Raw genomic sequence first — 27,835 nt, forward strand, 5'->3', positions numbered from 1 at the left:
GTGTTCATTCCCAAGAAATGTGATGATTTATTCCGGTGATTTATCAATTTCAGACATGTTCCTATCGGACTGGATTGAGAATTCAGCTTTGTTCTTGTACAATAAATGAGGAAACTCCACTAGCATTCCGCTTTGTTCTTGTACAATAAATGAAAAAACTTCACTCAGCATTCAGCTGTGTATGTGTGCGTGTGTGTGTGTGTGTGTGTGTGTGTGTGTGTATGTGTGTGTGTGTATGTGTGGGTGTGTGTGTGAGTGTGTGTGTGTGCGTGTGTGACTTGGGGTGTGTGTGTGTGTGTTTGAGAGAGATAGAGAGAGAGAGATAATGTGGTTATTCAGTATGTGTGTGTGCGTGCATGCATTCGTGCGTGTGTGTTTGTGTGTGTGTGTTTCTGTGTCAATGTAAGAGAGAGGGAGAGAGAATGTGTATGTGCGTGAGTTTGTGTGTAGGGCCTATGTTTGTGTGTGAATGAGTGTGTGGGTGTGTGTGTGTGTGTCAGTGTGTGTGTGTGAGCCTGTGGGTGTGTGCGTGCGTACATGCGTGCGTATGTACATGTGTGTGTGTGTGTGTGTGTGTGTTTGTTTGTAAAGGTGTGTATGTCCGTCTGTCTATATGTGCGTATGGGTGTGTGTTTTGTGTGTATGAAGTTTGTGTGAGAGAGTGAGTGAGTGCGTGTGAGTGAGTGTGTGTGTGTGTGCGTGTGTGACTTGGGGTGTGTGTGTGTTTGTGTGTGTGTGTGTGTGTGTGTGTGTGTGCCGGTCTGTGTAAGAGAGAGAGAAAGAGAGAGAGAGAATGTGTGTGTGCGTGAGTTTGTGTGTAGGGCCTATGTGTGTGTGTGAATGAGTGTGTGTGTGTGTTTGTGTGTGTGTGTGTGTGTGTTTGTGTGTGTGTGTGTGTGTGTGTGACTTGGGGTGTATGTGTGTGAATGTGTGTGTGAGAGAGCGAGAAAGTGACTGAGAGAGAGAGAGAGAGACTGAGAGAGAGAGAGAGAGAGAGAGAGAGAGAGAGAGAGAGAGAGAGAGAGAGCAAGAGAGAGAGCGCGGATTTTTCCTTCGCTGGGGGTATGCAGTGCCTTGGCATTGCACTTCTACTTAATTTCTATGTTGTTGCATACAGCAGGCAAACACTTTGAAGTGCTGAACACTTGTTGCAATTTCACAGTAAAAATGACGGTGTGAAACGCAATCAGTCTCGTGTACGACTTCTGTCTTATGTTTGGCGCATGTTAAATGTCTAAAAGCACCGTCTTTGAAATAATCCTCGTTGTTGACAAGGACGTTAAACCTCAAGATCGATTGATTGCTTGTCGTGTAGCATTTCAAAAGTAGGCACACACAAAATGATGATTGAACACATAACAAAGAGAAAAACTAATGGTCACAGATCTATCGATGCGGCTGAAGTTATACATAGCAAATCCTTACTACCGGTAAATTAGTAAGTAAATGGACCTCCTTTTATTGACACAGTACGTAAACAGTCTGTCAGGTCATAAACGTAAACAGAGACCAAACTGCGCACTGCGTGTGTGTGTCGCTCGCCGCGATCGCTGGTCAGTCTCAGCATTAACAAGATGGCGGCCGGCCGAGCCAACCAGAACGCGTTCTTCGATCGCGCTAAGAGGGCTTGTCCCTTCTGTCTAATATAAGTTCTGTGCTCTCTAAGCACCCAAAACCTTAGGGGCCCGGGTAGCTCAGGTGGTAGAGCACTGGACTTGTGATCGAAAGGTCGCTGGTTCGAATCCCGGCCGGTCAACTTTATGTGCAGACCCAGAGACGCCGGGTATCCATCTCCCACCCCCATCAGTGTCACCACAATGGCACGTTAAAGATCTTGGTCATTCTACCATACAATACAATACAATACAATAATCTTTATTCATCTCTAAAAGAGAAATTACAAGCTTGACTGTGTGTCTGTAAAATCAGTCAATCAATCAATCAATCAACCATGCATGTAGTAACATTCACATCGCATATTCACATCATATCGTTACACGCACCTAAACACGCATACATCATCAAAAGCCGTGAGGGCGTAAAAACTCGAATCAAAAGACCTGACGGAAGCATTGTCGGAAGACGGACAATAAGCCCCAAAATTTACTCAAAGGCTCAAATAGCCTCAGGCGTGGTGTCTTATGTCTTCCCCACTCGCAACTGACATTTGATATGCCCCCGAACGAACGCGGCTTTTGTTGGAGGAGTGCGAACGGCTTTTGTGTGAGTGCGTCTGCGCTAAAAGAGAAATTCTGTCAGCACTTCAGCAGAAACTCAGCAGTCTTTTGTCAGGCTAAACTTAAACCATGGCTGTTCTTGCCAAACGGGTCACCACAGCATTGAAGTTTAAAGCTATGCTATGGTCTTTCTATGACTATCATCCAGCTAGGGCTGAACATACTTCATATATAAAGAGGGGAATATCAAAACTGCGGCAGATATTCGAACCCAGGTCCTCGAGATTACGGGGCCGATGTCCTAATCACTAGGCTACTGCGCCAATTGGGAAAAAGCTTGGAAAATATACAGTGAACTTATTTTATGTTATATTCCACTTGATTTATCATCATGGAGAGGTAAGGATACATTTTTCTTCGTTATTATTTTCATTATTATTATTTTTTTTTACTGTACTTGGTTGTCAATTTGACTACTGGTACAAATGCTCATTGTCCTTTTGTGTGTGCAAATGTTTTAATCCCAATTGTGACGATGCAATCGTTGACTAAACATAATAATCTTGTTTCGGTTTTCCTTCTGGACAAACAGGAGAGTATGAAATTGGGTTGAAAAACGATAAAAAATTAAAAAAAGAAGAGAAAAAACAACCCACCTTGCGTCAAGCGTGTAATGCGCACAGGTTAAGTTTTTCTGTTTTGTGTCGATGGTGTTTTCTTTTGTTTTTAAATTTTCTAATTTTTCTTTGTTTTAGTTTATTCATTTATTTATTTTGCTTTCTTACAACACCAGAGTACGACAGTAAGTCGTGGTAAAGATCATTGCCGCTCGGAGGATTGTTGAAGCAACGATTTGTCTTTTTGTCGCAGATAAGAATAAAAACAGTACAAGTTAAGTGTTATTATATTAACTGTGCAATTGATGTAGCCAGGCATCTCTCTCTCCCTCTCTCTCTCTCCCTCTCTCTCTCTCTCTCTCTCTCTCTCTCTCTCTCTCTCTCTCTCTCTCTCTCTCTCTCTCTCTCTGTCTCTCTCTTTACCCTATTTGTATAAAATATAATTAAAGATTATCAAGATAAGTGTTGAAGCTATCACTTGTTCGCCATGTTTTGCTATCTGAATGTGTATTGATTATAATTTCAAGAACGTGTCCATAAGCAATCTGCTTGTTAACGTTCTTAATGTTGTTATTGTTTGAAACGTGTGTATGAGAATTTGAATAAACACGCTTAAACCAAGTGTTGCCAGCCAAAGAAAACTTAATGCGCTTTCAGTGTCAGTTCGCATCTCACGCCAAAATGTAATTAACATTTCCTGTGATCAATGGAGCCAAATACATGTTTTGCCATGTTCTTACGTAATCAAACACAATGGCTTGACGTAAACTACCTAAGATAAAGAGCTCAGTCTCTCCTTCTGTCTCGTCGAGATTAATAGACTTCCATGTGATGAAGGCGAAATAACTTAGTTCACGTGCGGGACTTTCGCCTCGCTTAATTTTTTTTTTTTCGCCTTACGCTGCTTCGGCTGGGCAATGATATTGATAAACATTAATTTGAAGAAAATTGAGTTTTCGACTCCATACAAAAAATAAAAAAACCAAAAAAACAAAAAGACAATGAAACAGTTTTTTGTTGTTTTTGTTTTGTAAATGCCTGAGGCATATCTCGAAGCCCTTGGGTCTCAGCACCTGGATGTCACAGTGAAAGTCCAGTAGGTTAAAGTAATGAAGTTATCTTGGTGGTTTGATTGATTGCATAACTGCTTGAGGGAAGAGGTGGCACGACATTTTTTAATAAGATCCTTCCAAAATGTGTTTTGGGTTTCCTGCAATATTAGGTACTTTGAACACCCTAGATTCATTGTGTCATGTTTATTTTGTCAATTGTATCTTCTTTTTTTTGCAATAAAGTGATGAAATTCAAAGTGAGTGCACATGCATGAGTGATAAAAGTCAGAAAACTTGCAGAAAAATCGATGTTTTCAAGGGCTTGAAACAGCCACTTTTCTTCCAAGTAGACTAAAGGTAACTGTCTTGTTGCACGCGACACGATCCACTGCGGCAATTCCCGTTTGCTGATGTGACCATGTGAACAAATGATACCCTTGTGCTATCCTTGGTTGACTCTTTTTTGGACATCACGGTACCCCTACGCTATCGTGGATTCAGCTATTGTGACATCACAGTACCCCTAAGCTATCGTGGATTCACTATTGTGACATCACAGTACCCCTAGGCTATCGTGGGTTCACTACTGTTTCCGCCAGACCATTTCAATACCTACATAGAAAGAATAGTGTCGTAAACAGTAGTGGATCCACAATAGCTTAGAGGTACAGTAGTCGCCGCTTATAAAAAACACCTTGGGACCGAACAAAAGTGTTTTTAATAAGCGGCGTTTTTAATAAACGGCTGCGTGTTAAACATGTGTTGAACATGTCCATCAGTAACGAAAGGTAAAAAGACCGACGCACGCATACAAGCTAAACTGATTACACCGAACAACCATTTTGAAACTTTACCAAAAGCATTTTGACAAATAAAAACGATTCAGAATATGTATGTATCGCACATCACAGTTTGCCGAGAGGCATTGTTCTATGGTCATCTGATCCATGGGCTGTTTGCGCAAAAAGTCACGGATCTCTCCTCCCATAGTGTCACGGATCTCCCCTCCCATAGTGTCAGGGATCTCCCCTCCCATAGTGTCAAACTTGGCAGCGTGTTCAAACCCCCTCCACTCAATTTCCATTGTGAGGACTTGCAGCGCTTGTCTCATCTGAGGGTAGGAGTGAGGACTTCTTCTTCTTCATCGTCGCCCTCTTCCTCGTTGGGGCCATCGCCGTCGTCAGCAGCAGCACCCACAGCAAGTCAACTTTGTCTTTGGATTGTCATTCTTTTTCTTTTCTTTGAAGCTAAAGCTGAAGTTGAAGCCATTTTCAGTTTCACTGCTTATCCAGTGAGAAGGAAGACCAGACAGTGTTGAATTGTCATCTGACGGTTTACTGACAAGGAGGGTGTGAGTTGTCATCTGACGGTTTACAAGGGTACGTTAGATCACTGTTCACACAAACGCTGAAGTGTCTTGAGTTGTCATCTAACGGTTTACTGACAAGAATTCACGACCAGAAGGCGACTACTAGCCCTCTGAGCAGAGAGAAAATAAACAAAAAGTGTTTTTATTAAACGGCCCCTGTATTTAATAACCGGCAGAATTTTACATAGGTTATATAGTGGTAAATCCGGACCGGACCAGACTGTATTTAAAAAACGGCTGTTTTTATTAACCGCGGTTTTTTTTTATAAGCGGCGACCACTGTACTGTGATGTCACAATAGTTGAATCCACGATAGCTTAGGGGTACCGTGATGTAAATAAAAAAAAGTCAATCCACGATAGCACAAGGGTACTGTTTGTTCACATGGTCACACTGGAGACGTCAACAATACCCAAAAATAGCCCGTTATTTTCGCTCAACTCTGATAGCACTTGGCCGTAACAAATGTCACACTGGTGGAAACTGTTCAGCATGTAAATGTTGCATACAGGCAGACCTTTCCTCAAGGTAGAGCAGAATGTCCAGTTTGACGAAGAGGACGAAGACGCTGCCTGGGAAGAAGATGACGGTGCTCTTTGGGTAGATGTTGCCTTTGATGGCACCTGGCATAAAAGGGTTTTTTCGTCACATTATGGGGCAGGAGTGGTGATTGACGTTCTCACTGGGTTGGTGCTTGGCTTCTCTGTAAAATCCACCTACTGCCACACATGTGCCATGAAAAAGGAGAAGTTGGAGGAGATGACCCCTGCCCAACAACAGTTGTTGTCCAAAATCAGGCGTTTTTACCCATGGAAAGATCCCCAGTCAAAACATTTGCACAAAAGAGTCTTTTTATGTGTTTTTGCTTGATAATACATAAAAATATTGCAATGAAAAGTGCAAACATCCAGTAGACATTTGTCGTGCCACCTTTCCCCTTTATTACTCGGTTACTGCATTAAAAACAGATTAATTGATTGATTGATCGATTGATTGATTGATTGATGGTTTGTTTGATTGATTGTTTGATTGATTGATGGATATTGATGGATGGATATACGGATGGCTGAACGGATGGACGGATGGATTGATTGATTGATTAATTGGTCGATTGATTGATTTCAAAGATTGATTGATTTATTTGATTGATTGAGGGATTAATTGATTGAACCACTGCTTGGTTCATTCATTGATTGACCAAACCCTTTTTTTTCGCCAGTCAAGATGACAACAATGTACACCCCGATCAACAGGGACAGAACAACATGACAGCAGCCGGACTTTCTGTCTGGGGTTTACTGGGCCCTCACTTTCGACTAAGGTTGGTACACTTTGTCAATTCCTCTTCTTTCATTTGGTTCCTTAATGAGCCTCGGTAGACCTTTTAATTGGTTTTATGTTCATGTTGTGTGTGTGTGTGTGTGTGTGTGTGTATGTGATTGTGTGTATGTGTCAGTGTGTGTCAGTGTGTGTCAGTGTGTGTGTGTGTGTGTGTGTGTGTGTGTGTGTGTGTGTTATACCGCCGCTCAGAGAGCACGTGTGACAAAGACAGATAATCATCTGGCACTCTTCGACATGTTCAGTCTTACTTTGCTTTGCTTTCAGACAGTCATGTTGTTATCAATGTGTTTCAGTTCATCAGAAAGACCACAAACAATTCGTAAGTTGCCTTTTTTGCCGTTGATTCTAATCATGTTTTCTTCTTCTTATTGGTGCACAGAGTTCCAGTCCAGGACACTGACACACGCACTGACAGGGATGTGAACGTGTTCACCGTGAGACAGGGGAACCACACGGGGATGGGTCCTCACCTTCACCTGCGAGCCATGTCCATCAGAGGGGTCCAGGTGAGTGGTCAAGGGCCGAGCGTATTATACTGTGGCTAAAGGCTGAGTATCAAACTGACTTAGCGAACACTTCATCGGAAATCTTTTGACCGGAAATTTAGCGCTAAAGCTTCGTGCAGGGAGCTTCGTGAAGTAAATTTCACGAAATCGACTTTGCCCATTCAACATGATGAACATCAGACTTAAAGCCTGTCCTCTGTTCAACATGATGAACATCAGACTTAAAGCCTGTCCTCTATTCAACATGATGAACATCAGACTTAAAGCCTGTCCTCTATTCAACATGATGAACATCAGACTTAAAGCCTGTCCTCTATTCAACATGATGAACATCAGACTTAAAGCCTGTCCTCTATTCAACATGATGAACATCAGACTTAAAGCCTGTCCTCTGTTCAGCGCGGAGTCGATTTCGTGAAGCCTTTTTACCAACAATGTAGTGTTATAGCTTTGCGCAGCCAGTTTTGTGTAGTAGACTTCACGTAGTCGTTTTCGCCTCATTCAGAGAGGCTTGAAATAATTGAGTGACTTCTCAAAGACTTAGTGAACTCTTTTGACTGAGCATTCAGTACCGCAAATCTTCAAAGATTGCGGAGTCGAATTTGCACGACTGGTTAATATTAGGACGCTCCGATTTAAAATATTAGCAAAGTGTCCAGGCTTTATTTGATTTAAAGTTGCAGTCTTCCGTTCTAACTCCACATAGAAACCCACTACGGATCCCAGTCCAGGGTTTGCCTTGGGATGAAAGCAATCTTCTAAGACTGCCAGTGATATACTGTGGCTGAACTATGAGGATCTTCGCTTGAATCTCTCTGTACTTTTCACTTTTTACTTTGGGTTAACTGACTTAGTTATTGAGCTCGGGATTGTTTTTGGTCTCTTGCTCGCTGATGTAATCTCGGCTTTACTGATCATCTTTTGCTTATTGGCTTGTTTTTAATATTCTTTCTTTCCAGGCGAGATCCTGCAATTTCCTGACTGGCGAATAAGGACTGTGTGTATAAATTGTGCCATACAAGTGTTATTATTAAGTTATACTGGCTGAAGTTCCAACAGAGGTGCTATATTTGTATAACTATTTAGCATCCATTTAGTGTTGTAAGTCATCTCTTGCTCAAGCTTGCACTGATGATAGTTGCATGTGCGTGTGCGTGTGTGTGTGTGCGTGTGTGTGACGGTGTGTGTGTGTATGTGTGTACGTGTGTGTGTGTGTATGTGTGTGTGTGTGTGTGTGTGTGTGTGTGTATGTGTGTACGTGTGTGTGTGTGTGTGTACAGGCTGACCGTCACGGTACTCCAATTGCCGAATGCTTTCCAGCGTCGTTTATTTTTGTACTTACGACGTGTTGTTCGGTGAAATAACCCACGACGGAAAAACAACATTTTGACATGTTTAAGGCAATTTTATGGCCTCTCCTGGCAGCTTGAACACAATTATTTTCTTCGACATTTTTGGCACGGCTAAAAAAAAAAACTCAGAAAAAATCAATTCTGCGTTCTTGATAGCAGTTTCGTCCAGACTGGACTCCAGCTTTTGCTTTTCTTATATTTCTCTATCGTCCAAGCCCATAAAATCGAACAAAGCGGATTGCGTTTGGATTTCCCTCTTTGAGATGACTGAGATTGCCCCCCTTGAATCGTTCAGTGCCAAGGCCAGTTATACGGTACTGGCCGTGTGTCCAAGATGGGAGACAACCTAGCTTTAGTCGGAAATTCCCGATTCCGAAGAGGAGTTATCCACCTTGTTGAAGAAAACTGAATGCCCCACAGAGTCATACAGTGGGAGTCAAACTGATGAAACTCTTGATTTGTGTGTTTTTCTCTATCATTCTAAACGTGCAATTTTTTTGTTACATTAAATTAATTTTTTTTTTACGAATTGATGCGAAAGTTAACTGTCTGTCTTGACAAATACACTGACTGACATAACATAGACATAGAATGGTACATATCAGTTTTACCTCCAGTCATAACAATCAAACAACTAATATACATTGTTCATGAACTCATATTAATGGGTGGGTGTGGGTGTGTGTGTTCATTCCGGTCCAAGACTGACATCTGTCCATTCAAGTTGTTCCGGTGATTGTACATATTTCAGACCTGTTTTTGGGTGTGTTCATTCCCAAGAAATGTGATGATTTATTCCGGTGATTTATCAATTTCAGACCTGTTCATATCGGACTGGATTGAGAATTCAGCTTTGTTCTTGTACAATAAATGACGAAACTTCTTCTTCTTCTTCGTCGTCGTTCGCTCAGACAGCAACTCCGGAGGCCCTGATGAAGGCTGCTGTACGCCGGAGGCTCTCCATGGGTCCATAGAGTTTGTCCCTCATCGGTGTGTCAGCAGGCCAGGTCTCTGCTCGCAAGTTTTGGTGTGTTGGACAGTCCTGCAGGAAGTGTTGCACTGTCATTGGAGATGTGCCACAGGGGCACGATGCAGAATCACCAATGTGGAATTTGGTATACAGGTGATGTTTGAGTCTGCAATGGCCTGTTCTCAGTCTCACAATGACCACTTGGTCATCTCTGGGTAGGAGGTAGTAGGCATCCTTTTTGTTGTAGTCTGGGTGTTGGTGGAGCCATCTTCTCTTCTGCTTCTCTTTGACTATAGTCTTGGCCTCTTCATAGGTGACTTCTTGTTCATCCTGTGGGAGCTGTCCACCTTCTTTTGCCAGTCGGTCAGCTTCCTCATTGCCCTGTATGTTGCAGTGTGATGGAATCCACTGGTTGACTGTTTGCTCAGTGGATTGCTGTAAATTGGTCAGTGCAGAGGCAAGGGTGTTCAGTTCCTTGTTCCGTGGGTTCTGGACTGCTTGCAGGACTGATAAGGCATCAGAGAAGATAACCACTCTGGAGCGGGTTGTTTCCCTGTTCTCGTGTAACATTCGGGCTGCTGTTTGTAGTGCACCAGCCTCAGCCTTGTAGTTCGTAGAGAACTTTCCAGTTGGAATAGCCTGCTGTAGTTGTCTTTCATCCTTCAGTTTGATGACAATTCCGCCACTCTCTGACTTCGGGGAATTGCTCTCTCTTCCAAGCTGGTACAGTCGAGTGCGTTGGTATTATCCTGTTGCCCTGCTGCATGAGTTCTGGATCCTGTCGTTCAAGTCTCCTCACGTTGTGGACAAAACTGCTGCGCTTCAGTCTGCATTTGGTGGGCTCCGACATTCTCTTGTGCATTGGGTGGTTCTGTATCCTCTTGAACTTGGCAGCTAGTGTAAGGACTTTGGTGTCTCGTCTGCTTTCAAGGCTCTCTAGGCCAGTCAATGTGTCAATATTTAGTCAAGTAGCTGTCGAACTCACAGAATGAAACTGAACGCAACGCAACGCAGCAAGACCGTATACTCGTAGCATCGTCACTCCACCGCCCGTGGCAAAGGCAGTGCCCGTGGAATTGACAAGAAGAGCGGGGTATTCGTTGCGCTGAGAAGGATAGCACGCTTTTCTGTACCTCTCTCTCTTAGTTTTAACTTTCTAAGCGTGTTTTTAATCCAAACATATCATATCTATATATTTTTGGAATCAGGAACCGACAAGGAATAAGATAAAAGTGTTTTTAAATTGATTTCGAAAAAAAAAATTGATAATAATTTTTATATATTTAATTTTCAGAGCTTGTTTTTAATCCGAATATAACATATTTATATGTTTTTGGAATCAGCAAATGATGGAAAATAAGATAAACGTAAATTTGGATCGTTTTATAAATTTTTATTTTTTTTTACAATTTTCAGATTTTTAATGACCAAAGTCATTAATTAATTTTTAAGCCACCAAGCTGAAATGCAATACCGAACCCCGGGCTTCGTCGAAGATTACTTGACCAAAATTTCAACCAATTTGGTTGAAAAATGAGGGCGTGACAGTGCCGCCTCAACTTTCACGAAAAGCCGGATATGACGTCATCAAAACATTTATCAAAAAAATGAAAAAAACGTTCGGGGATTTCATACCCAGGAACTCTCATGTCAAATTTCATAAAGATCGGTCCAGTAGTTTAGTCTGAATCGCTCTACACACACACACACACACACACACACACACACACACACACACGCACGCACGCACATACACCACGACCCTCGTTTCGATTCCCCCTCGATGTTAAAATATTTAGTCAAAACTTGACTAAATATAACAAGTCGCGTAAGGCGAAAATACAATATTTAGTCAAGTAGCTGTCGAACTCACAGAATGAAACTGAATGCAACGCAACGCAGCAAGACCGTATACTCGTAGCATCGTCACTCCACCGCCCGTGGCAAAGGCAGTGCCCGTGGAATTGACAAGAAGAGCGGGGTATTCGTTGCGCTGAGAAGGATAGCACGCTTTTCTGTACCTCTCTTCGTTTTAACTTTCTGAGCGTGTTTTTAATCCAAACATATCATATCTATATGTTTTTGGAATCAGGAACCAACAAGGAATAAGATGAAAGTGTTTTTAAATTGATTTCGAAAAAAAAATTTGATAATAATTTTTATATATTTAATTTTCAGAGCTTGTTTTTAATCCGAATATAACATATTTATATGTTTTTGGAATCAGCAAATGATGTAGAATAAGATGAACGTAAATTTGAACCGTTTTATAAATTTTTTTTTTTTTTACAATTTTCAGATTTTTAATGACCAAAGTCATTAATTAATTTTTAAGCCACCAAGCTGAAATGCAATACCGAACCCCGGGCTTCGTCGAAAATTACTTGACCAAAATTTCAACCAATTTGGTTGAAAAATGAGGGCGTGACAGTGCCGCCTCAACTTTCACGAAAAGCCGGATATGACGTCATCAAAGACATTTATCAAAAAAATGAAAAAAACGTTCAGGGATTTCATACCCAGGACACACAGACACACGCACATACACCACGACCCTCGTTTCGATTCCCCCTCGATGTTAAAATATTTAGTCAAAACTTGACTAAATATAAAAACAGTTTTGTGTCCGTTCGTACTGATTTTGACGGGAAAATGTGTCCGTTCGTACCACTTTCATCAAATTGTTTCCCTTCGTACCCTTTTCAGTAATGTGTTCAGTGACGGAGCTTTCTGTGTGTTTTGATAAGAACGAAGATTGATTTGTGCAGTTGTGCTTGCTTTGCAGCACTGCAACTAAGACTGAACTAAGTAACATGTACATTTGTATTTACTCCTATCATGCCATTTGCTTCACCTGTGATAATCATGAGCAGAATTTAGACAAATCAAGAAAAAACATTATCCAGGCTCTATCAGTCCTTTTTATATTTAGTCAAGTTTTGACTAAATATTTTAACATCGAGGGGGAATCGAAACGAGGGTCGTGGTGTATGTGTGTCTGTCTGTCTGTCTGTCTGTGCGTGTGTGTGTGTGTGTGTGTGTGTGTGTGTGTGTGTGTGTGTGTGTGTAGAGCGATTCAGACTAAACTACTGGACCGATCTTTATGAAATTTGACATGAGAGTTCCTGGGTATGAAATCCCCGAACGTTTTTTTTATTTTTTTGATAAATGTCTTTGATGACGTCATATCCGGCTTTTCGTGAAAGTTGAGGCGGCACTGTCACGCCCTCATTTTTCAACCAAATTGGTTGAAATTTTGGTCAAGTAATCTTCGACAAAGCCCGGACTTCGGTATTGCATTTCAGCTTGGTGGCTTAAAAATTAATTAATGACTTTGGTCATTAAAAATCTGAAAATTGTAAAAAAAAAAAAAAAAATTTATAAAACGATCCAAATTTACGTTTATCTTATTCTCCATCATTTGCTGATTCCAAAAACATATAAATATGTTATATTCGGATTAAAAACAAGCTCTGAAAATTAAATATATAAAAATTATTATCAAAATTAAATTGTCCAAATCAATTTAAAAACACTTTCATCTTATTCCTTGTCGGTTCCTGATTCCAAAAACATATAGATATGATATGTTTGGATTAAAAACACGCTCAGAAAGTTAAAACAAAGAGAGGTACAGAAAAGCGTGCTATCCTTCTTAGCGCAACTACTACCCCGCTACGAGTATACGGTCTTGCTGAAAAATGGCGTTGCGTTCAGTTTCATTCTGTGAGTTCGACAGCTACTTGACTAAATATTGTATTTTCGCCTTACGCTACTTGTTACATTTAGTCAAGTTTTGACTAAATGTTTTAACATAAATGGGGAATCGAAACGAGGATCGTGGTTTATGTGTGTGTGTGTGTGTGTGTGTGTGTGTGTGTGTGTGTGTGTGTGTGTGTGTGTGTGTGTGTGTGTGTGTGAGTTCCTGGGAATGATATCCCCGGAAGTTTTTTTCTTTTTTTCGATAAATATTTTTGATGACGTCATATCCGGTTTTTTGTAAAAGTTGAGGCGGCACTGTCACACCCTCATTTTTCAATCAAATTGATTGAAATTTTGGCCAAGCAATCTTCGACGAAGGCCGGACTTCGGTATTGCATTTCAGATTGGTGGCTTAAAAATTAATCAATGACTTTGGTCATTAAAAATCTTAATTTTTTTTTATTTTTATAAAACGATATAAATTTACGTTCATGTTATTCCTCATCATTTTCTCATTTTAAAAACATATAAATATGTTATATTTGGATTAAAAAACAAGCTCTGAAAATTAAAAATATACAAATTATTATCAAAATTAAATTGTCGAAATCAATGTGACAAATGGGGGCGGGGATGTAGCTCAGTCGGTAGCGCGCTGGATTTGTATCCAGTTGGCCGCTGTCAGCGTGAGTTCGTCCCCACGTTCGGCGAGAGATTTATTTCTCAGAGTCAACTTTGTGTGCAGACTCTCCTCGGTGTCCGAACACCCCCGTGTGTACACGCAAGCACAAGACCAAGTGCGCACGAAAAAGATCCTGTAATCCATGTCAGAGTTCGGTGGGTTATAGAAACACGAAAATACCCAGCATGCTTCCTCCGAAAACGGCGTATGGCTGCCTAAATGGCGGGGTAAAAAACGGTCATACACGTAAAATTCTACTCGTGCAAAAAAAACACGAGTGTACGTGGGAGTTTCAGCCCACGAACGCAGAAGAAGAAGAAGAAGAATGTGACAAATGGATTGTACATAATTCAGTATTAGATGGTGTAAACAAATGTTGTACAGATTGGCTTGCCATACTTGAAGTAGCACGACTTCACGGCGTGACCTATTTCTGTAAGGCGTATTTCCATTGGCTGCTTTGGCCAATAGGAGGAAATGAGGTTAGCTTCGTGGCGTGTGGAAGGTTAGAGCGTTCTTGACAGTCGAGGAAGACAGACGTGTTGATGTCTCCGCGTTGGGCGAGAATGCTGCTCCCGCGAACACTGAAGTCGAACACCGAAAGACTTGTGTGCGGACGAACCATGAGTGGTTCTAGGCTGTAAAGATACAGGTATTTATTGAATTGTATTTTGCTCAGTAATATTGACTGGTGAAATGACTGGGAGAGTCATGTTGTAAATTGGGCTGCAAAAGCGTGAGCCGCTGTGTCAGCCATTTTGAAAAGGAAGGTCGTATGTTCTTTTGGTAATGAAGTGACTTGGAAATGAGCTGGTGTAAATAATATATCCGCCAAGGACTACTAAAGGGAACTTCCCTTTAGTAGTCCTTGATATCCGCATAAGTTAGTGGACGGATAGTTGAACAGTATTAAGAAAGAATAGCAGTATTATTTCGTAGAAAAGTTTAGCTAAGAATTGAGACTTATGGTAGCCTAAACTTTTTACGCAGCACCCCGGTCGGAGTGATGGGTGGGACCACTTGACAGCGGGAGAGAGAGAGAGATGGGCATCCCCTCCTTGGCGCTACGAATTGATGTTTGAGAGCGCAGGGTTGTAGCAACGCTGGAGTACTGGGAACTGGGTGGAGCCGCACCCCATAGCCACCACGAGCGGTATTGCGTGGGTGGTATGTATCCCGGGTATGTACCCGTTAAGTTTGTGGAGTTACGGTACGGGTGAACTGCCACCGAAGAAACATAATTGTGGAGTCACTGAAGTGTGAACTGCCACCGAAGAAACATAATTGTGGAGTCACTGGAAGTGTGAACTGCCACCGAAGAACCATAATCGGCGAGAAGATTGTGTGAGACGTAGACGTCGTCAATTTAAGTATTACGCGACACGTGATGTGCGTAACATGACACTGTAGTAAACAGGAACTGTAAACATTAGCAGAATTGTGTGGATCAGGAACATTCATCTAACGTGAGACAGTTAGTCTCCGACGTGTGTTAAGATATTATTCTTCTTATATATGAATGAACGTGATTTGTAGAATGCATGAGTAATAACGTATTTGTATTGTTGTATTGATGATTCATTACAGGTACGAGGGCAAAGGGCATTGAGAGTGTTTAGTCTTTGTGCTTTGTCTGAGTGTTGTGTGCGAGTGACAGTAGACAGTAAACAGAGTAGAGCACGCATATTTTCTATACACACACACACTTACCTGAAATTTCATCCGTAACAATCAAATTAAAAACACTTTTATCTTATTCCTTGTCGGTTCCTGATTCCAAAAACATATAGATAGGATATATTTGGATTAAAAACACGCTCAGAAAGTTAAAACGAAGATGGTACAGAAAAGCGTGCTATCCTTCTCAGCGCTACTACTACCCCGCTCTTCTTGTCAATTTCACTGCCTTTGTCATGAGCGGTGGACTGACGATGCTACAAGTATACGGTCTTGCTGAAAAATTGCATTGCCTTCAGTTTCATTCTGACAGCTTGACTAAATGTTGTATTTTCGCCTTACGCGACTTGTTTTATAAATGTCTTTGATGACGTCATATCCGACTTTTTGTAAAAGTTGAGGCCGCACTGTCACACCCTCATTTTGTTATCAAATTGATTTTAAAACTTTAGCCAGGCAACCCCCGTACTATGGGATTGCATTTCAGCTTCAAAGCTTAAAAAATGATAAAAAAAGTTTGGTCATTTAAAATCTGAAAATGCTAAAAGACTGAATGTCTAGGTTTAGCTTGCAGAAAGCATATTTTGAACACGTTTCACATAAGTTTAGATCTTTGAAATGACATTGTGTAAGGAAACTGAAAGAAGACACACTTATCAAAATGTTTGCTCTTCAGTAAGATTTTAAACAGGGATGGTATTGCACCAGAAAAGCCACAGTCGCGTGTTGTTGCACTCATGAACAACATGCATTATGGGTTATACATAAGTCGAATTAGGGGTATTAAAATGCTAATTGCACAAGCTTTCTACCAAAAATCACAAACGTCATGAAAAGCGTACGAAGGGAAACAATTTGATGAAAGTGGTACGAACAGACACATTTTCCCGTCAAAATCAGTACGAACGGACACAAAACTGTTTTTTGCAAATTCAATTCATCTTATGGTTCACATAGGTCTAATATCACACGCATTCGTACTTTGTGCTATTTGAAGACGATTGGAATACACAGAACTTGTAGTGGGGGTCTGTCACTTCACTCTGATCTAACGAATGTGTATGTGTACGAAGAGAAACATGCACTTTTGTACGAACGGAAACATGGGGTATGAACGGAATCTGTATGTTTTCAAAAGACAAGTGATTGTACAAAAGCCATGGGTTTCTATAAACTTCTGTTAAAGCGAAATGTCGTAACAGGCAATGGTTTTGGTGATCATGTGCAAATCAGGGGTCAGATTCGATAACAGAGCGAGAAAAACAAGAAAATGTTAAAAAATCAGTCAATTTTGCCACGTTCGGCCCGCGTGTGTTATTATTAGGATTCACTAGCACCTTGGTACTTATCGTACACATAGCCCAACCATTTCGCTACCTTATTCTTTCAATATCACACAAGCGCGCTGCCCACACGACTTACTACAACGTTTTTCCCGAAGCAAGTGACAAAAATGGGGCTGTATGAACGGACACATCCTGCGGATGAACGGAAACATCCGGTGGATGAACGGAATCAGTTGACACACCGTGTTATGGGCCGCGAGCACTGGCACTCGTCACGAGACCGATATCAAAGTGGGCGGGGCCTGTGCGCTCTCGACGACCGTCCATCACCCTAACCAAGGGACATCAAAGACTAAGCCCCGCCCACCTCGTGTCGAGTGCTTGTTGCCGCGAGGTCTAGGCGATAACGCCAGTCCCAAACTACTACTACTACTACTACTTCTACAACTACTACTACATGATATATAGTTGACATTGAAGGCCAAAAAACTGTGAGCATTTAATATGTCAGCAAGTCTTTGCCTGTTCTGAATGAACGGGTCACGAACAGCTATGCAGGCTGGATAACTCTTCGGATCCGGGAATTTTCGAGTAAAGCTATGGTTGTCTCCCCGAAGAGGAGAAAGGCGTGCCCGAGGAAAAATGTCACTCGAAGAAACTAATCGCGTCGCCAGGAGAGGCCATGTAATTGCCTTTAAAATGTCAAAATGTTGTTTTCCGGTCGTGGGTTATTTCATCGAACAACAAGTCAAAAGAACACCATATAAAAATGAACGACGTTGGAAAGCTCTCATTTATCAGCATGTACGACACACGTCAGAGGCACACTGACACACACACACACACACACACACACACACTGAAACACACACACACACACACACACACACACACACACACTGAAACACACACACACACACACTCGCACACATAACATGACGAGCATGCACTTACTTGAGCAAGTGATTATGACTTTCAGCACTACACTGAGTTGAAGGGATTCTCAAATGTAAATGATGCACATATATAGAGCATAATAATAATGTATGGCACAATTCGCACAGTACAGTTCCTTGTTCACCGCAGATCAGGAAATTCTATGATCTCACCGGGTCAAAAATGTAAAAATCAACAACAAGCCACACAAAAAATGAAATAAAAAGAATAGCCGAATTAACATCTGCAAGCAAGAGACTAAACCCAATCCCGAGCTAAAAATCTAAGTCAGTTCAAACAAAGTAAAAACTGAAAAGTACAGGGAGTGAGATTCATGTGAAGCTCATCATAGTTCGGCCAGAGCATAACTCGCAGGAAGAACGCATCTCATCTTCGGTGTCCGAACCTCCCCCCGTGTACACTACAATGGGTGTGCACGTTAAGGCCAAACAAAAAAATAGGTCTGTTTACGGTAACATAGGCCAAAAAAATAGGGTCGGTAGGTCGGGATTTTTTTTGTTTTTTTGGTTTTTTGTTGTTGTCCAAAAAACCATATTTTTACGTTATTTTGCCCAAAAAACAAGATTTTTTTTTTTTTTTTTCCCCAAATGCCAAAAAAAAGTCTAGGGTCGCGCGAAAAAACTAGGGTCGGTCGGGTTACCGTAAACAGACCTATTTTTTTTTTTTGGCCTAAAGATCCCACGATTGACAAAAGGGTCTTTCCTGGCAAAATTGCTTAGGCACAGTTAATAATTGTCTACCTATACCCGTGTGACTTGGAATAATAGGCCGTGAAAGGTAAATATGCGCCGAAATGGCTGCAATCTACTGGCCGTATAAAATTTCATCTCACACGGCATCACTGCAGAGCGCCTAGAACTGTACCCACGGAATATGCGCGATATAAGCGTCATTGATTGATTGATTGATTGATTGATCCCACGGCAAACCCTGGACGGGTCTGTAGTGGTTCTCTGACCTGACGGCCTGTTTCGAGAGCACCGATTTATTTAAGCTTAACCGGCAGCTAATCTACCTCGAGCTGTTTTGGTGAGAAACACAATAATGAGACACCACACACGTCACAAGTGGCGTTGGCAGATTACAATTTTACAATGCATACTGAACAAGACATGGTTAAAAAAACAAAACAAATGCACGAAATATTTAACACAAACAATATAAAACTAACACAGAAAGCCAAACTCACCTTTCTAGTGCGGCTATGTTCGCTCTTGACAGGAGTAGCAATCATAGTTTCTGCCTTCGTTGACGCAGACTTACAGTATAATCCACAGGTAGAATTCAGCAAAGTCAGTAATAATCAGAAAGCACAATCACCAGCTGATGTCCAATCAATACTGATCACAGAACAACTGAGTTCAACAGGTGGGAGAGAGATGCAGACAGTAGAGACTGAGAGGAGGAATAGAGCGGCCCGTGTGCGACTTGTTGATCGGAGTGTGGTTGTGGTGGCCAAATGAAGAAGAAATTTAAGGGGCTTATTGTCCGTCAGGTCTTAATTGCCTATATTGGACATGAATTGGTTTATACGATCCAAAAAAAAAAAAAAAAAAAAAAAAAGGTAGGCCTGGTCAAAAGAGGGAGGATGACGGGAGTGGGGGTGATAAGATATCTAAGAGGATCTGTTAAGATTGAATAAGGTCGAGTACTTTGTATCACCTGAATATAGGTGGGATCCACATACATATTCTTGGGGGATGGGACGATAAAAACGAGTGTTTATTTCATCCAATTGATGTTTAAAAGTTAAAAAGTCAGAGCCACATTTGATTAATACCGGTTAAAAGCAGGTATCCGTGTTGGGAAACAGCATCCCAATACCGAGAAAAATTTGATTTCTCTTAAAATTATTTGCACTGGTTAAAACCATCTTAAGAAGCAGGGAGCTGTGTTTCCAGCCTAGTTCTGTGTGGTGGTGCAGAAATTGTGTTGGTGTGAGCTTGTGGGTGTGTTGGTATTCATGCACGGTGTTAAAATTTACTTTGTTAAAATCACAGTTATGAAAGATGTGTTCAAAGCTAAAAACTTCTCCGCACTCGCAGTGGTGCAGGAAGAGGTTATGGATACAGCCCTCGGTGCGGGTTCTGTGGAACATTCTCAGGAGGCCGGGAGGGAGGGGGGGAAATGATCCCCCATCAGGCTGACTCGCAAGGCCGCCAAAAAATGACTTTTTTATTTTAGCGTAAGCTTCAGATTTGGAAAATTTAATGTTGATGGTAAAGTCATCCGGTAGCTCTGTAGCTGTTTTGGCTGCCTGGTCGGCTAAATCATTTCCTCTTATGCCCGTATGGGACGGAACGTATAGGAATCTCAGGTCTGTCCCAGCTGTTATAATTTGATGTGATAGGAAGAGTGCTTCGTTTTGGAGTTCTAGGCGGTTGTTAGTTTTTCCTTGCATGGCTTGTAAAGACGATTTGGAATCGGTGCAAATCACCGCGGCAACTGGTTTGTTATGTAAATCCTTAACAAACGTAAGTGCCATAATGATGGCGAATAGTTCAGCGGAAAAGATTGAGATGTTGGGGTTCAATTTGTAATGTTTTACAGTGTTCATATCGGGGATAACGAAGGCACAGCCGATGGTGCCGTCCTGTAGTTTAGATCCGTCTGTATAAATCTGTAAATAATTGACATATGTTGTTTTGAGTTCTTGTTGGGCGATTGACTTTAATAAAAGGGGGTTGTCTGCTTTAGTGGCTGTTGGGTGAAGGGAGTCTGTTTTAATTGGGGCCTCCAGTAACCAGGCGGGGTATACCTGTGGGTTTTTTTTTACTATGTTTTCCTGGGTGATATTACTGCCAGTAAGTAGTGGTTTAACAAAATCCCAGAGAGGTGTGGTCTTATCAAAATTTGTTTTAGTTTTTTCTTTTAAAGTGTCCAGGTGAATACGAGTGTTTTTGGTGAAGGATTCGGATACGACTTCACTTGTGGGATTGTCGGTAGTGTATGAGCGCACACCGTATTGAGCGGCACGCAGTGTCCTTTCTTCTTGTAGTGTTGTCCAGCGGCCTACCTCTTTGTAAACAAGTTTGTTTTTAGCGTGTTTACATGTGCCGAGGGCCAGTTTCAGTGCCTTTAGTTCTACTGTTGTCAACACGGACTATTTTATACGGCATGACCGCACATGCCTTGAGCCCCAAACTGAGGGAAGGTACCTTCGTTCACTTTCCCACACTCTCATGCCGATAGTGTCCACCAATCCGGGGCCAGTGAGCAGGGTGGCTTGCGCCAGGTCGGCGCTGATTGGCTGGCTGGGGGCCATCTGTGCTCGTGGCGCGCGCTTGCTGATGCGTCAATCAGAAGCCGTGAAATCCACGCCCCTCGCTCGCTCACGCTTCTACCAAAGATCTTGTATGAGCGTAGCATACAAGATCTTTGCTTCTACCCCACTACTTCTATGGAAAGCCGTTTGGCTCATAACCATTACACGTGTAATAAATCATAAATACCTTGCCCAACAGTAAAACCTCCCACTAACGACCTTGAAAATGTCCAGAAAAATCGGTCGTTAAAAAGGTATCTGTACCCGATATAACATAAAAAATAAAAATAGGCAGACACGGTAAAGTGGAGATCTTGGTATTCTTGCACAAAGGCAAAGGCTCCGATATTTATGGTTGGTATGACGTGACGCGGCACGCACACACCCACTGACACTATGACATACAGATACACCGATACACACCGATATATAAGTCAAAATAGATATTTTTCTCTCTTGTTTAAACCCTACTTGTAAAATCCAGGATTTAGACTATGTCTGAGTTTTTAAACAAACACACACACACACACACACACACACACACACACACACACAAACACAAACGTGACACACACACACACACACATACACACACACACACACACACACATACACACACACACCGCACAGATACACACACACTCAAACACAAACACACTGACACACACACACACACACACACAAACAAACACACACACACACAAACACATACAAACACACAAACACAGTGGCACCGGCACATAGCCACTGGCTACACTTAATACAAAGAATGCTGAGTGTAGTTCCTTTATTTATTGTACAAGAACAAAGCTGAATTCTAATTAACGGCTTAATCCAGTCCCAGTAAAACAGGTCTGAAACTGGTAAAAGTATAATCACTGGAATAAATAATCAAATTTCTGCGGAATGAACACACCCGAAAACAGGTAAGATATAAAAGTGTACTGCAATCACCGGAACAAATGAACAGACTGATTTCATGGGCCGGAATGAACACCCACACACATTAATAGAGAATACTACATGGCTTGCTGTGTCGTACTAGATTTACACGAGTTTTTTTTTTAATATTGAACTGCGAGCGAAAGCGAGCTGTTCCCTATTTGAAAAAGCAACGAGTGTAAATCTGGTACGACACAGCAAGCCATGTAGTATTCTGTTTATCCTACATACTGCACTTACGTGTATTTTACTCAAAACGTCCCGCAGTCGAGAAGACGCTTCTTTTTAAACATCGATCTGTTCCATAGCCTCTTGCAATCTCTTACGTCAAAGCAAAGAAACGTCACCCTGGAAAGTGTAGCGTGACGTGTTAGTTCTAAACATTCACCGAGGGGAATTAGCGAGCGCATATTTTTTTCCATAATGACGTTTGTCTCGGTGACTTTGGCATCATAAGCAGTGGAAAAACAGGTCCATGCCAGACTTGCTTGACATGACCTCATTTACATGATATACATACTGCGTGTGGTTTGTTATATTGTGTGACGATATTGTTATGTAATGAGTGGTCTCTCTCACGTATGTAGAATAAATATGAGTTGATGACTCTGGACGGATTTTTCACTTCCAAAGTTGGAGTGCACACGAAACTCAAAAAAAAATCTTTACTGTACAACACTATAATACTAATAGAAGAAAAAACACTCTCTTCTTGATACGTTCAGATTTGCACCAAGTACTAACATTTTTAATAATCTCCCGGACAAGTCCACACAATTATTAGAAAGATTCGTCGGCTTTGACGAGTAAAGAAATGACACTCAACCCATAAAAGGATGGGACAACTTGTGGGCCGCGAGCACTGGCACTCGTCACGAGACCGATATCAAAGTGCGCTCTCAAGACTATCAAACACTGTACATGAGGAAGACGTGGAACTTGCGAAGAAAATGCGAAAAAGTGTTTGTGGGTTATCGTCCCTAGTTACATGCTGGCGGCGAAAACAAAATGGCGGATCGCGTAGGTACCGATCGCGTGCGAGGTGGTGGTAAATTGTGCTCGGCTTTTTGTTGCAAGAACGCCCGTTACAAACAGAGCTGCTTCGGGAACACTTTCCACAAGTTCCCTAAAGAAGAAAAAAGGTGGGTTGTGCAGTGATTATTTCATCAGGTTTACCTTCTTCAGAATGAGAATGCAATGGCTCGAGTCAACTCACTCAGTAGACTACAGCGTCAGCGAGTACTCAACTGTGATCGAGTGTGAGTCAGCAGTCAGTACAAAACAACCCGTGGGCATATTTGCCGAATACTTTATCAAACCTTGCTTACGGGAAAACTACAGTACAAAAGTACATCACTCATCCGTTTTGCGTTCAGGCAGAGCGTTAGATTTAGACTGAAGATCTGATTTAGCTTTTTTTGTCTTTCCTTTTTGCTTAGTTTAACAATAACATTGTTGTTTTTATTGTCAAACTAGGTGCAGAATATGGATGCAATTCACAAGCGAGAGGACTTTGAAAAGCTGCAGCCAGCTGATGTTCAAGGTCTCAAGCTTTGTACTGATCACTTTGAGGCCAACCAGTAAAACAATCCTGCAGAGAGGATCACTTGTGTGGAATGCTGTCCCGACATTGTTTGCAGTGCCCAATCCACCACCGAAGGTTATTTATTTATTGGTTTTAGGTTTTTGCAAACCAAAGAAGCACACTATTAAATGCAGGTTGAGTAATGACAAGTTTGAGGCAGATAAGAATTGAAAAAAACAGCATTGTTCCCATCAAATAATGCCTGTTTGCATTTAGCGCAAAAAAATTATAAGGCCAACAAAAAAAAGTTACTTATTTTGGATCGACGTCTTGATTATGATGATATGATGAACTTATTTTGCAAAAAAACAGCCCCAAATGGCAAAAAAAAAGTATAGCGTCGGCGTCAACAACAAAAAAGTTGTATGTTTCTGGTCACCTGACCCTACCTATGTTTTCCCGACGACCCTAGACTTTTTTTTTTGCATTTTCAAAAATAAAAGGGGTATTCGAAAATCAATTGTTTTCCTGTTTTTCAACAAAATAAGTTAAAAAGATGGTTTAAAAAAAAAAGTTTAGAAAAAAATCTGCACCTTTAGTCATGTTAGGCCACAAAAAAGTCTGTTTAAGGTAACATAGGCCCCCCAAAAATAGCGTCGGTAGGTCGGCTTTTTATTTTTGTATTTTAGCCATCTGAATATTTTAATTTTATTTTTTAATGCCCCCAAAAAGTCTAGGGCCGGTGGGAAAAAAATAGGGTCGGTCCGGATACCGTAAACAGATTATTTTTTGTTTTGCCTTACCAGAAACATACACTTTTTTGTGTGGCCTAAGACCAATGCCATGAAATTGGGAGAATTGTTTCATTGTGACTGGGTGTTGGTTGTGAGTTTGTCAGTTAAAGAGCTGTGCATTTGCAGGTTGCTAGTGGGAGGAAGCCACCATCGCAAAGGGTAGCTACAAATGAAGCCAGCACCGACCTGTCTCCTGATGCACAAATTGTTCAACCAGGTAAGAGATTTTTAACCATGTAGAACACCCTGACATCAAAAAATGTTTAAACCCATCCATTACATAGTTGATAATTGCTGTATAGGGTGACGGGCGCTGTGGCGGGGTGGTAAGACGTCGGTCTATTAACTCGGAAGGTCGAGGGTTCGAATCCCGGTCGCGGCCGCCTGGTGGGTTAAGTGCGGAGATGTTTCCGATCTCCCAGGTCAACTTATGTGCAGACCTGCTAGTGACTTATCCCCCTTCATGTGTACACGCAAGCACAAGACCAAGTACGCACGAAAAAGATCCTGTAATCCATGTCAGAGTTCGGTGGGTTTTAGAAACACAAAAATACCCCGCATGCTTCCTCCGAAAGCGGCGTATGGCTGCCTAAATGGCGGGGTAAAAACGGTCATACACGTAAAATTCCACTTGTGCAAAAAAAATGAGTGCACGTGGGAGTTTCAGCCCACGAACGCAGAAGAAGAAGAAGAAGAAGAAGCTGTATAGGGCAGATGCATGGATGGATGAAATTGTACCTGTAGTTCCCACACGTAAAGATGGGAAACATATCCTGTTAGAGGCATGGTGTAACAAGAAACAATTAAGTGGCTCTATTCCCATCTCCCCCCCCCCCCCCCCCCATTCCCCGTCGCGATATAAGCTTCGTGGTTGAAAACGACGTTAAACACCAAATAAAGAAAGAAAGAAAGAGGCATGGTGTGTGAGGAGTTTACCTGGTACTGTTGTCCTAATCAATCAATCAATCAATCAATATGAAGCTTATATAGCGCGTATTCCGTGGGTACAGTTCTAATGGCCTCACCCATTCAGTACCAAACAAGGTCAATTCCATCATTGTTCCACATCATATCCATAGTTGCTAATACACTTCATTTCTGGCCTGCCTTCCTACGCTATTGTTTATTTTCATTTTGTGATTTAATTACACGTGTTTTAATTTCTTCCAGGTTGTAACTTGTTATGGTTATGTTATTTTATGTGTGTTTTCTTTTTTAGATGACATTCAGGCGATCCTGGAGGACATAGGATGTAAAGCATCAAAGTCGTCATCCTCCCCATCCCCTCGTGAAGCGGAACTTCGGCAGAAGGTCAACAAACTGAGGAGCAAGGTTTTCCGATTAGAAAAGAAAACGATGGAACCCCGTGTAAAACGAGCGAGTAAATTAGCCAAGCCTCCCAAGAAAGACTTTGTAATAGAACAGTTGTCTCATATATTATCAGGCGAGGCGAGCTATTTTGCCATTTATGCCTGTTACATATTTACCGTTTATCTGCTGCTGTGTCCAATCCTGGCAGAGACGGGAACGCATGTTACCAAGGAGCCGAAGGAGAGTCAATGAGATGAGAGAATGTGATTAACAATTGCCAACTCTCTCCGTACAAAGAGGGTCCAAAATTGTATCAAAATACAGATGGTAGGGAATTCAAAATAAAAAAAGACAATAGACAAAACATGTACTTCGGCTCATAGAGCCTTCTTTAATTTTTGACTCATTAAGTCCATGCTCCGAGAGTCCTTTTTTTAATTTTGAATTGCCTACCATCTATATTTTTATACATTTTCAAAAAGATTCAAGTCACCTTCCGTTATTCTTGAACTTGGCTATCCCAGCCTTACCTCAACATTCGATATTCCTGTGATATTTTTGACGTAAAATCAATTTTTATTGTAAAACTCTTCGGCAAGAGGATTGGTCCAAGCAAACAAATAATAAACTTGTTTACAAAAACTGTATACATGTATTTTGTTAATACCCCAAAAATTGTATAGTATATACAAGATTTTTACTGATATTTCCGATCAATTGCCTATGGTTTTATTTACCTAAAAGATTCAAACGTCACACCTATGACTCATGGCTATTTTTAAGGGGGGAGTAGCATCCCTGGTGTGTTGTTTGTGATACATGTACCTTTTAGTCTGTTCACAGTAACATAGGCACACAAAAAGAGGGTCGGTAGGTCGGCTTTTCTTAATTTTTTTTTATAACCATCTTTTTAAATTATTTTGCAAAAAAACAGGAACAAAATTGATTTTTTTTCTTTCTTTTTCTCCAAATGCCAAAAAAAAAGTCTAGGGTTGGCGGGGAAAAAATAGGGTTGGTCGGGATACCGTAAACAGACTATTTTGCTTTTTTGCCTAAGCAATGACTAACAAACTTTCTTTAGGGTCTGACATTGTATATACTATACAATTTTTGGGGTATTAACTAAATACATGTATACAGTTTTTGATTCCTTTTATACTTTTTCACAAATTAGCCCCCCCCCCCCTTTTTTTTTTGTAGTCTGCCCTGGGGGCGGGAGGTCTCCTAATTTCGGTTTCTAGGGTCACCTTATGCTTCCCCATGAGCTGAGAACTTAATTAAAATGGGCCTCGATTTTTTTATTTGTATTTTGTAATTGTGCCTTTGTCCAGTCACATGATTTCACTTTGTACTTAAAAACTTGGCACTGTCATCATTTATTGCTATTTATTGTTCAGTTGTTCAGTATTTATTGCTATTGGGCATCAGTTGTTCAGTTGCCCTCTTTCGAATGAGCCATGCATGCATTATGGATGTGTTTAGCGAATTGGGATATCCAAAGCAATGTAAAAGAAGAAACAATGTGAAGCAAACATATAGCACCAAATAAAATAACCGAATCAGAATGGAAACTTCTTCAGTGTATGTGTGTGTGTGTGTGTGTGTGTGTTTGCTGTTTTAAATACCGAAAATGTGAAAATAAAGCAAGTCACAGCATGAGAAAGATCGACTGTACTAGTCATGACAAAGCAGGAGACAGCCTGATCAGCATGTAGAAAAGGGGAATAACTCGTATTTAGCCATTCTCATTTCTAAGCATGCCCAATGAGGAAGTTATCCTTCTTCCCATTGTAGTTTCTTTGAGACTATGTACTAGACGGCCATCCATCATCACTCTAACCAAGGGACATCCAAGACTAAGCCCCGCCCACCTCGTGTCGAATGCTTGTTGCCGCGAGGTCTAGGCGATAACTGGCGCCAGTCCCAAACAACAACTACTACTACTACTACTACTTCTACTACTACTACTACTACTACTACTACTACTACTACTACTACTACTACTTCTACAACTACTACTACATGATATATAGTTGACATTGAAGGCCAAAAAACTGTGAGCATTTAATATGTCAGCAAGTCTTTGCCTGTTCTGAATGAACGGGTCACGAACAGCTATGCAGGCTGGATAACAATTTTCGAGTAAAGCTATGGTTGTCTCCCCGAAGAGGAAAAAGGGGGCCCAGAGGAAAAATGTCACTCGAAGAAAATAATCGCGTTGCCAGGAGAGGCCATTGCCTTTAAAATGTCAAAATGTTGTTTTCCGGTCGTGGGTTATTTCATCGAACAACAAGTCAAAAGAACACCATA

The 27,835-nt window shown here is 41.3% G+C and overlaps 2 long non-coding RNA genes across 2 annotated transcripts; both read left to right on the plus strand.

The window, feature by feature from the left end:
* Positions 1–14,292: 14,292 nt before the first annotated feature.
* Positions 14,293–15,492, plus strand: LOC138972231 (uncharacterized). Its single transcript, XR_011457507.1, has 3 exons — positions 14,293–14,420; positions 14,759–14,978; positions 15,027–15,492. It is a non-coding gene; the product is annotated as an uncharacterized lncRNA (long non-coding RNA).
* A 7,083-nt stretch (positions 15,493–22,575) lies between these two features.
* On the plus strand, positions 22,576–27,090 carry LOC138973048 (uncharacterized). The gene is made up of 3 exons (XR_011457873.1): positions 22,576–23,555; positions 24,341–24,431; positions 25,434–27,090. It is a non-coding gene; the product is annotated as an uncharacterized lncRNA (long non-coding RNA).
* Positions 27,091–27,835: the final 745 nt, after the last annotated feature.

The sequence above is a fragment of the Littorina saxatilis genome, linkage group LG8, assembly GCF_037325665.1.
Source record: "Littorina saxatilis isolate snail1 linkage group LG8, US_GU_Lsax_2.0, whole genome shotgun sequence".
In the NCBI taxonomy this organism is placed as follows: domain Eukaryota; kingdom Metazoa; phylum Mollusca; class Gastropoda; order Littorinimorpha; family Littorinidae; genus Littorina; species Littorina saxatilis.